This window comes from Primulina eburnea, chromosome 3 (genome assembly GCF_022965805.1).
Source record: "Primulina eburnea isolate SZY01 chromosome 3, ASM2296580v1, whole genome shotgun sequence".
Lineage (NCBI taxonomy): Eukaryota > Viridiplantae > Streptophyta > Magnoliopsida > Lamiales > Gesneriaceae > Primulina > Primulina eburnea.
In genome coordinates this window covers 26,337,787-26,347,925 of record NC_133103.1, presented here as the reverse complement: position 1 = coordinate 26,347,925, position 10,139 = coordinate 26,337,787, and the positions used below count along the sequence as shown (strand labels likewise).

Genomic DNA, 10,139 nt, shown 5'->3' with positions numbered 1-10,139 from the left:
AAGAACTGAATTATAGGTGATGGCAATTGTACTCGTGTTGTCACAAAATATGGGCGAATTATTAGTAATTTCTCCATAATCTTTCAATTGTTGCTGGATCCAGATCAGTTGTCCACAGCAACTACCAGCAGCAAGGTATTCTGCTTCAGTTGTTGAAGTAGCTATAGATGTCTGCTTCTTGCTGAACCAAGAGATCAGTCTGTCTCCTAGAAATTGACAAGATCCACTTGTGCTTTTGCGATCAAGCTTACATCCTGCATAATCTGCATCTGAATATCCAACTAAATTGGAAGTAGAGTCTTTAGAATACCATAACCCAACATTTTGTGTACCCTTAAGGTATCTTAAAATTCTTTTAGCAGCTGTAAAATGTGATTGCTTAGGATTTGCTTGAAATCTAGCACACATGCAAACAACAAATACAATATCAGGGCGACTGGCGGTTAGGTATAACAATGACACAATTAAACCTCGATATAATGTCGCCTCAACTGATATTCCCCCTGGATCAGTGTCCAATTTTACTGATATGCTCATGGGAGTATTTGCAGCTGAACATGATTCCATGCCAAATTTCTTCAGCAGCTCCTTTGTATATTTATTCTGACTGATGAATATGCCAGTTTCCAGTTGCTTCACTTGCAGTCCAAGGAAGAATGTCAGTTCACCCATCATGCTCATTTCGAACATTTCCTGCATCAACTTAGCAAATTTCTCGCATATTTTGGGGTTAGTTGACCCGAATATGATATCATCAACATAAATTTGAACTAATAAAATGTGATTATTCTTAGTAAATTTGAACAAGGTCTTATCAATTGATCCAACATAAAAATCATGAACAGTTAGAAATTTTGAAAGAGTTTCGTACCAAGCTCTGGGATCTTGTTTAAGACCATATAATGCTTTGTTCAAATTATATACATGATCAGGAAATATGTGATTTATAAAACCTGGGGGTTGTTCAACATATACTTCCTCTTGCAACTGGCCATTTAAGAATGCACTTTTTACGTCCATCTGAAAGACCTTGAAATTCTTGAATGATGCATAAGCAAGAAACATTCTAATTGCTTCCAGTCTTGCAACTGGAGCATATGTCTCATCATAGTCAATTCCTTCTTCTTGTCTGTATCCTTGTGCTACTAATCTTGCTTTGTTGCGTCTAACTGAACCATCTTCGTTCAGTTTGTTCCTGAAAACCCATTTTGTACCTATGAAAGATTTTGAAATTGGTCTTGGAACTAAGTTCCAGACATTTTTATGAGTAAACTGATTTAGCTCTTCTTGCATTGCATTTACCCAGTTAGGATCAGCAAGAGCTTCATCAGTTTTCTTTGGTTCCAGTTGTGAAACAAAAGCTGAATGGATAAATAAGTTTAGCATTTGATTTCGAGTTCTTACTGGATCTGATGGATTTCCTATTACCAGTTCAGGTGGATGTGATTTTTTCCATCTGTACTCAGTATTTGTTGTCTCAGAAATTTCTTCAGTTGGTAACTGAACACAATTTTCTGCTTCAGTTGGTGCTTCGTCAACTGGTATTTGAGTGTTATCATTATGCTCTGTTAACTGATCATCTCTGACGACTTCATGTGCATCTGATTGATCCAGTACTTCTGGTTCATGTGTTTGAGATATGTTTTGATTATTATGACATTCCTTTGTGTCATCATTTTCCAGACTGATATCTGTAAATCGATCAACTAGCTCAACTTGGTCAGTTGGCTTATTAGTTAGTTCGATTTCATCGAAATCAACATGAGCCGATTCTTCTACATTTAAGGTTTTCTTGTTGAAGACTCTGTAAGCTATACTAACTGATGAGTATCCAAGAAATATTCCCTCAGCAGATTTAGCATAAAATTTTTGTAAATAATTTTTGCCATTATCAAGGATAAAACATCTGCACCCGAATATTTTGAAATAAGTGATTATACTTTCACTTCCATGCCAGATCTCATATATTGTTTTCATATGATTCTTATTAATCATTGATTTGTTCTGAGTATAACACGCAGTGTTTACTGCTTCTGCCCAAAATATTTGAGAAATACCAGAATCAACAAGCATTGTTCTAGCAGCTTCTTTAAGGGTCCGATTTCTTCTCTCAGCTACACCATTTTGCTGATAGGATCGGTTAACGTATCAAGAGTGTTTAGAAGGGGGGGTTGAATAAACACGCTCAATTAAAATTGATCTTTTAAAATTTTGAGTTCAATAATATAATTGTGTGCTTGTCACAATTATATTACCTACATTCACACACATAATATAATTTGGTACCCATATCTATTTGGGTCCTGAACTGATTAGTCCCTTAGGAACCCATACTTGGATTAGTCTAACAGACTTTCCAGTAGTTGTATTCCAAATAGTTTTTCTCGGCTTTTTGTGCTTGTGTAGTGTACGGATGATACAGTATGAGTTTTAGCTTTATTCAACTGATTGTTCAGTCTATATCTCTTCTGAACTGGCTTGCAGTTATAGTAATTGGAATAGCCATTTGAATAGCTTTTGTAAAAGCTTTTTGGTGACTGACTGCATGAATCAGTTACCACTTTTGGGCTATAACCAATACCATATCTTTTGCCATTGTTCATACTTTCAGTTGGCTTTTCAACCAGTTTTCTTGGCTCTGATTGTTCTTGTACCATAACTGATTTGACAAAGTGAATGTATTTCCCTTTGCTCATATTCAGTTTTGGTTGAGTATCATTGGTTGACATTTCATCTTGGTTACAGAACCCCGAACCAGTTTTATCAGTTACTGATTTTTTGGAGTTCTGTATATCAGTCAATGCAATAGATGATTTGTTCCATGATTGAATAAGCTCAGTCTGTTTTGTGTTCTCAAGCATTAACTTCTGTATTAATGACTGATTTTTGTTTCTTTCTGCTTTTAGCTCAGCAATTTCCCTTTTTAGACTCAAACTTTCAACTGATTCATCAGTTTTGGTTTTATTGTCTGTGGGATCAGTTTGCTTTGCTTTGAGTTTTTCAAATGATGATGCAAGTTTCTGATACTCATCTACCATGTCATGTAATGTGAAAACGAGTTCTTCTCGTGTTAAAGCAATTGAACTGAAATCAAATACATGTTGGCTAGATGACTCTTCTGCTGCATCATTAGCCATCAAGCACTTTACTTCCTCATCATCACTAGAACTGCATGAGCTTTCTGGTTCCGATTCTTCACTGTCAGTTTCTGCCCCTTTTTGATTTGTTTTCTTCAGCTAAGAGTACTTCATGTTTCTTTCTGAAGAACTTTTTATCTTCCTTGGGTCTTTTTTGTGTTCATATGATTTCTTTCTTCTATCAGTTGACACTTGAATATCCTTCTTAGGTTTAGGACAATCAGCAATAAAGTGGCCTGATTTGCCGCAGTTGTATCATGCATTTGATTCATCCTTGGAGTTGTTTCTATGATATTGTTTCTGGAAGTTCCCTTGGTTCTTTCTCATGAACCTTCCAAATTTTTTGATGAACAGTGACATAGCATCGTTACTCAACTGATCAGCAGCTTTTTCAACTGAACTGATTTGTTCAGTTCTGACAGCGGCTAGAGCAGTTGTGGCTGCAGAAGTAGATTGTTCTCCTTCTCTGGTCTGCAGCTCAAATTCATAGGCTTTTAAATCAGCAAATAGATCATGGAGTTCGATTTGGTTCAGATCTTTGGACTCCCTCATTGCCATGGTCTTGACATCCCATTCTTTGGGAAGACCTCTCATTACCTTTAGTGTAATTTCTTTGTTGGTATACACTTTTCCAAGTGCATTTAGCTCATTGATGATACTACTTACTCTTTCATCATACTCGTGCATCGATTCTCCTGCTTTCATTTCGATGTTATCAAACTTTTGCACAGCAATAGAAAGTTTATTTTCTTTGGTTTGATCATTTCCTTCACACAGCTGGATCAGTTTTTACCAAATTTCTTTGGCTGTTTTACACATCTTTATTTTGCTGAAAGTTACTTTGTCCAACGTTTTGTACAGAATGTCTTTAGCCACATTGTCAAGATTTGCTTTTCTTTTGTCTTCAGTTGTCCATTCATCTCTAGGCTTTTCTATTCTTTGTGGTGCCCCTTCTGTGATGGCAACTGCTGTATTTGCTTTTAGAATCTTCATGGGTCCATCAGTTATGACATACCACATGTTATCATCTTGTGCTGCTAAATGAGCTTGCATTCTAATTTTCCAATCATCGAATTCTTCTCTGGAGAACATATGAATTTTGTTGAATGAAGTCATGCTAGCAAGTTTATATATCAAAAGGTATTCAAGAACAAGATTCACCCTCTCTGATACCACTTGATAGGATCGGTTAACGTATCAAGAGTGTTTAGAAGGGGGGGTTGAATAAACACTCTCCATTAAAATTGATGTTTTAAAATTTTGAGTTCAATATGGTGACAAACTGATTCTCGGAATCTTGTTGATCAATATCAATCAGTTAAACTGAATCAGTTGCGGAAGGTAACTGACTGAAAGATAGAATACAAAATTAAAATTCGCAAGGGTTGTTTCTGGATGTTCGGAGATTTCAATTACTCCTACGTCACCCCTTCTATCACAAGGATATGATATCCACTAAAAGAATTTGATCAAATACAAGAATTGTACTGACCCACTTCAGCTTGGACTTAACACTGCCAAAAACTGAAACTCTTAGTATAACAGAATGATCTCAGTGCTTAACTGATCTTAGCACTATCGAATTTCAACGATTGTTACAACTTGCTTGTAAGCTCAAATTGTAGCCTTAACTACTACGAATAAATCAAGTAAGGAGTGAGCTGAGATTTTGACAGAGTAACAGCAAGATTTTGAATAGTAATCACTTCGTTGTTGTCTTCAGCTGTTCTTCCGTCATATTTATAAACTTCCAACGGTAACTTGAGATGAATTTCAATCTTTGTATCCGTTGAATTCTTCTTGATTATTCCTTGGGAATTGTTTACATCATTTATTGTGATGCGGCGTCTTAATTGCTTTCGCCGAAATGCGTTGTTCCAAGCTGTATTGAATGAAGTGCGTCGTTCCACATTTAGTTGCAATCTGCTATGTTTTTTCTCGAAGCATGTTCAGTTGAGGAGTGCTTGCAAACTGATTGAATATATCAACTGATCAGTTTCGAACTGATCAGTCAGTTGTTTTCAGTTATTAAGTCCAGTTTCTGAGTTTGCTCGATCAGTTGGTTCGTATTTTCAGTTGGTTGATTTTGTTAAACTCCAAAATTTAGTTTCCAACAGAGAGGAGAGCAGAAGCAAACACGAGACGACGATCCAGAGCATGAAGATCGATTGCAAATACGAAGAACGACGAATCTGGGGACAGAGACGACACTTCGGATTTGTTATTCTGTTCTTCCATTTTTATATTCTCTCGTATTTCGATGTCTAAAACTTCGAACATGCGTTGTTTTTATTTAGATTCGAGTATGAACTAATTCTATTTTCTAGAGATTGACGAAGTCGTTGTCGAACCTATGCTATTGACGTTTTGAATTTTCATTGAATTAATTCATCATGTTTATTTGTGATTTCTTGTCTTTAATGCTTTTGGATTACTGGCCATAATTCGACTGACCTGATAATTGAGATCTAACACTCGAGAGAAGTGATCGAAATTAGGACATGGGAAATCGCATTGTCGGATGTTTATAGCGTGTGAAAGACGTATAACTTTGGTGAATCCATGAGAGAACCTTGTGTGCATTTATTACGTGTTACATGATTTTGAATAGACATATTAAAATCGGTAATAGGTAATACAGTTCTATTTATCACTCGACAGAGGGAATAGAAAATATTTTGAGTTCTTGGTTAATAAATATAGTGTGATTTAATTAAATGTTAGTCAATGTTAATTTAGCATAGGGGAGACTCGACGAAATCATATCTCTAGATTGCTTCACTCATTGAATTTCTACTGTGTGCTAGAATTACAAGGTTTGTTATTTTATTTGAATGGATTACAAACCAACTATTTGATTTGTCTAAATAAAGTTGAGCTATGTCAATTATGGTAATTAATATAAAATTTTAAATAATTACTCTTCGTGGGATCGATATCTGTACTCAAACAAGTACTAAAACTTGACACCGTACACTTGCGGTAGTGAAAATACGCAACAAATGCCTTAGTTGCACATGATTTAAGGTTGATAAGAATGGATTTTTGCATAATATATGATAGAGGTGGATTTTACGTGTTTTTCGTACCATGTTATGTCGCATTGTGTTGCATTTATCATTTAGACTGCATGCATTGTGTGTTATTTTAGAGTAATTTATATCTTCGTGTTGCTCATGTGTTTAGTTGACGAAAATGCAGGAGATTCGTGAAAAATTGAAAATCAAAGCGGGAAATTCGAGAGACATGCGCCCGGGCGCACATTCATGCCCGCCCGGGCACGCCCAAGAACAGAAAAAAGATGAATTTGCGAAGACCACCCGCCCGGGCGGAAACTTACATCCGCCCGGGCGCGCCAAAGAAAAATAAATAGGCAAGATCTGCGAGAGTTATCCGCCCGGGCGGAAACTTACATCCGCCCGGGCGCATTCGTATTTTTGGAAAAAATAATGTACGATTTATTCCCTTAATTCTGAAGAGGGAAGATATGGTAGGGGGAGAGGCACGAATTCAGAGATTATTCTAGAGCCGCCGCAAGTTTGGATAGCACTTTTGCGCTTGGATTGAAGAATCGAAGTTTTCCGGGCGTCGTCTTCGCGTTTTTCGTCAATTCTCGTATTTCTAACTTTGTTTACAACTTTTAAACTTTGTTTTGTTTATTTTGATCATGAATTCGAGTAGCTAAACTTCAATATTTGTTGGGATTCAAGGGGATCCTACCCCAAACTTTGATTTGAATTAATTTTTATTCGATTGTTGCGTGATTCTTGATTATACTATTATTTTATTGTGTCATTAAAGCGTAGCTAACTTTAACGACGTTTTCATATCACGAGTGAGTTCGAGAGAATAACGAGTGATAGGATTGAGTAGTATAATTCGCGGATCTACAATTTACATAGATATATGAAATTGGATACGTGCCGATAATCATAGTCCTTAGGGTCTAATATTAGGGGATTTCATAGATCGAAATGTGATTCATTCTTGATAAATAATTAAAGATATTTAATTACTTCATTGAATAGAATTAGTTTGGCATAGCTCGAGAGAGAGTGTTCAATTAAATAGGAAATCTTGTCGGAAGAGTAGATCACGATCAAACGAATTAATTAATGAACGAGGGGTAGGTGAACCGAAATTCCCAACAAATCCATTTTTCACTGAAATTTTACTCAACCATTTTAGACTTTACATTTCATTACTTGATTTTGAATCTTTTTATTTGCATGTTTATTTAATGTTAGTAGTAATATACAATCAATCAATTTTTCGTTGCTAAAGATTTGATAACGACAAATGACAATTGTAAAACACAGTCTTCAGTGGAACGATACTCGTACTCACTTACACTATATTATAACTTGACATCGTGCACTTGCGATTAATTTTGAGCATACAAAATCATATTTTTATTGAGGATTTTACTGTGCAAGTTTTGCTCGATGAAGTTTTTGGCGCCGTTGCCGGGGACTGTTAATCTACAATTTTATTGTTAGTTATTTTCTTTAGCATTATTTTATTTCTCTTGAGCTAACACTCCATATTTTATCTCAGATATCTTGTCTAGTGCATGCCAAAGTCACTTGACGTGGAGCTTGAACTCGATCCTGAAATTGAAAGAACTTTCCGCAAGAGAAGACAACAGCAAAGACTTAAAGAACTGATGGAAAGACACGAGCAAGAACGTGGAGAAGAACAGTGTGACAATAGACAAGTTGAGATACCGCGTCGCATACCAATTCTGGAGTATGCCCAACCTTCTTTGGAGGGTGCACGCCCTAGCATTGTGAGGCCTATCGTGCGGGCAAATCACTTTGAAATCAAGCCAGCCATAATCCAAATGATTCAGAACACAGTCCAATTCAGAGGAACTGCACTAGATGATCCAAACACGCACATCGCGGATTTTATTGAAATCTGCGATACTTTTAAATTCAATGGAGTTTCTGATGATACTGTTAGGTTGCGTTTATTTCCTTTCTCTTTACGTGATAAAGCTAAGGCATGGTTAAATTTTTTGCCTGTAGGGTCGATCGCTACATGGGACGACATGGCGAAAGCCTTTCTCATCAAATACTTCCCTCCCTCCAAGACCATGAAGCTGCGGGCAGACATTACAACATTTGCTCAATTCGATCAGGAATCTCTATATGAGGCATGGGAACGCTTCAAGGATCTACTACGAAGATGGCCACATCACGAGTTACCTCTTGGGTTAGTTGTTCAAACATTTTATTATGGTTTGCTCGCTCCTAATCGTACCATGATAGATGCTGCTGCTTGTGGAAACCTGTAGAGGAAGACTGCAGAAGAAGGATATGAGTTGTTGGAGGAGATGGCTACTAGCAGTTATCATCCTCAATCTGACAGGAACAACCAGCGGAGAACTGCAGGAGTTCACCAGGTAACTGATTTTTCTGCTATTACTGCACAACTTGATGCATTGAACAGGAAGTTGGATAGCTTGAACGTGGGTGGCAAGGCTATGCGTCTTCAGGAGATATTCTGTGAGAAATGTGGAGGAGAACACTATGTGAAAGACTGTCAAGATGGAAATCCCTTCTATGTGCAAAATGAGGCACCGGTGAATCAAGTGGGAGTCCAAAACCGCCCAAGGAATGACCCTTATTCGAACACATACAATCCTGGGTGGAGGCAACATCCCAACTTCTCATGGGGGGGGGGGGGGGGGGGGTCAAAACAGTCAGAATAGACCGCAAGGAGGACAACAATATGGGAAACAACCGATGTACAGATCCGATCCTCCTAGAGAAGAAAAGTCCAACTTGAAGCAAATGATGTCTAAGTTTATTTCATCCACTGAAACTAGACTTCAAAACCAAGATGCATCGATAAAAGGGCTCGAGAATCAAATTGGACAGTTGGCCAAGATGATAGCAAGTAGAGAGCCGGGCACCTTGCCAAGTAATACCGAGACTAATCCAAAAGAGCAAGTGAAGGCCATTGAGTTGAAGAGTGGGAAAATTTTGGAGTCGAAGGGAAACGAAAAAATTCAAATACCGGATGAACCGACTGAGACATCAAAAGGTAAGTCTTCTAACTCCACACCAGCACCCACTGCACAACCTAAAATTGTTATACCTTCTCCTTTTCCTGCTGCATTGAAACAAGCAAAACTAGATGCATAATTCGGTAAGTTTCTCGAGGTGTTTAAAAAATTGCATATCAATATTCCCTTCGCCGATGCTTTAATGCAAATGCCTAGTTATGCTAAATTTTTGAAGGATATTTTAGCAAATAAGAGGAAGTTTGAGGGTCACATAACAGTGAACTTAACTGAAAATTGCTCCGCTTTGGTGCAAAACAAAATCCCACCGAAGCTAAAAGACCCAGGGAGTTTCTCTATTCCTTGCATGATTGGTGATGTTGTTTTTCATAAGGCATTATGTGATCTTGGTGCAAGTATTAATCTTATGCCATTGTCTGTGTTTAGGAAACTTGGGTTGGGAGAGCCTAAGCCGACGAGGATGTCCTTGCAACTTGCTGACAGATATGTCAAGTACCCCCGCGGAGTGATTGAGGATGTGCTAGTGAAAGTGGACAAATTCATTTTTCCTGCGGATTTCGTGGTTCTCGACATGGAGGAGGATACAGAGATGCCTCTAATCTTGGGGAGACCGTTCCTTGCAACTGGCAAGGCACTAATTGATGTACAAGAAGGAAAGTTGAGATTGAGAGTGGGCGAGGAAGAGATTACTTTTGATGTTTTTAATGCACTTAAGCACACACTGCATTCTGATAGTTGTTTAGAATTGATGCTTTTGACTCTCTTGTGTCTCACTATGTGCAGGATGTTTTTAGGGACCCTTTGGAGGCCACTATCACTACTGAATTGGGAGAAGAAGCATTGGATGAAGAAAAAGCTGAAATAGTAGCATACTTCAATGACAACCATCCATGGAGAAGGCTGATGAGGATCAAACTGGAAGATCTAGGACAGCCCAGAGATTTGATCCCTCCAAAGTCGAGCATCGAGGA

At 37.7% G+C, this 10,139-nt stretch overlaps 1 non-coding gene across 1 annotated transcript; it reads right to left on the bottom strand.

Moving 5' to 3' along the window:
• Positions 1–8,239: 8,239 nt before the first annotated feature.
• On the bottom strand, positions 8,240–8,345 carry LOC140828732 (small nucleolar RNA R71). The gene has a single exon (XR_012117299.1). It is a non-coding gene; the product is annotated as a small nucleolar RNA R71 (small nucleolar RNA).
• Positions 8,346–10,139: the final 1,794 nt, after the last annotated feature.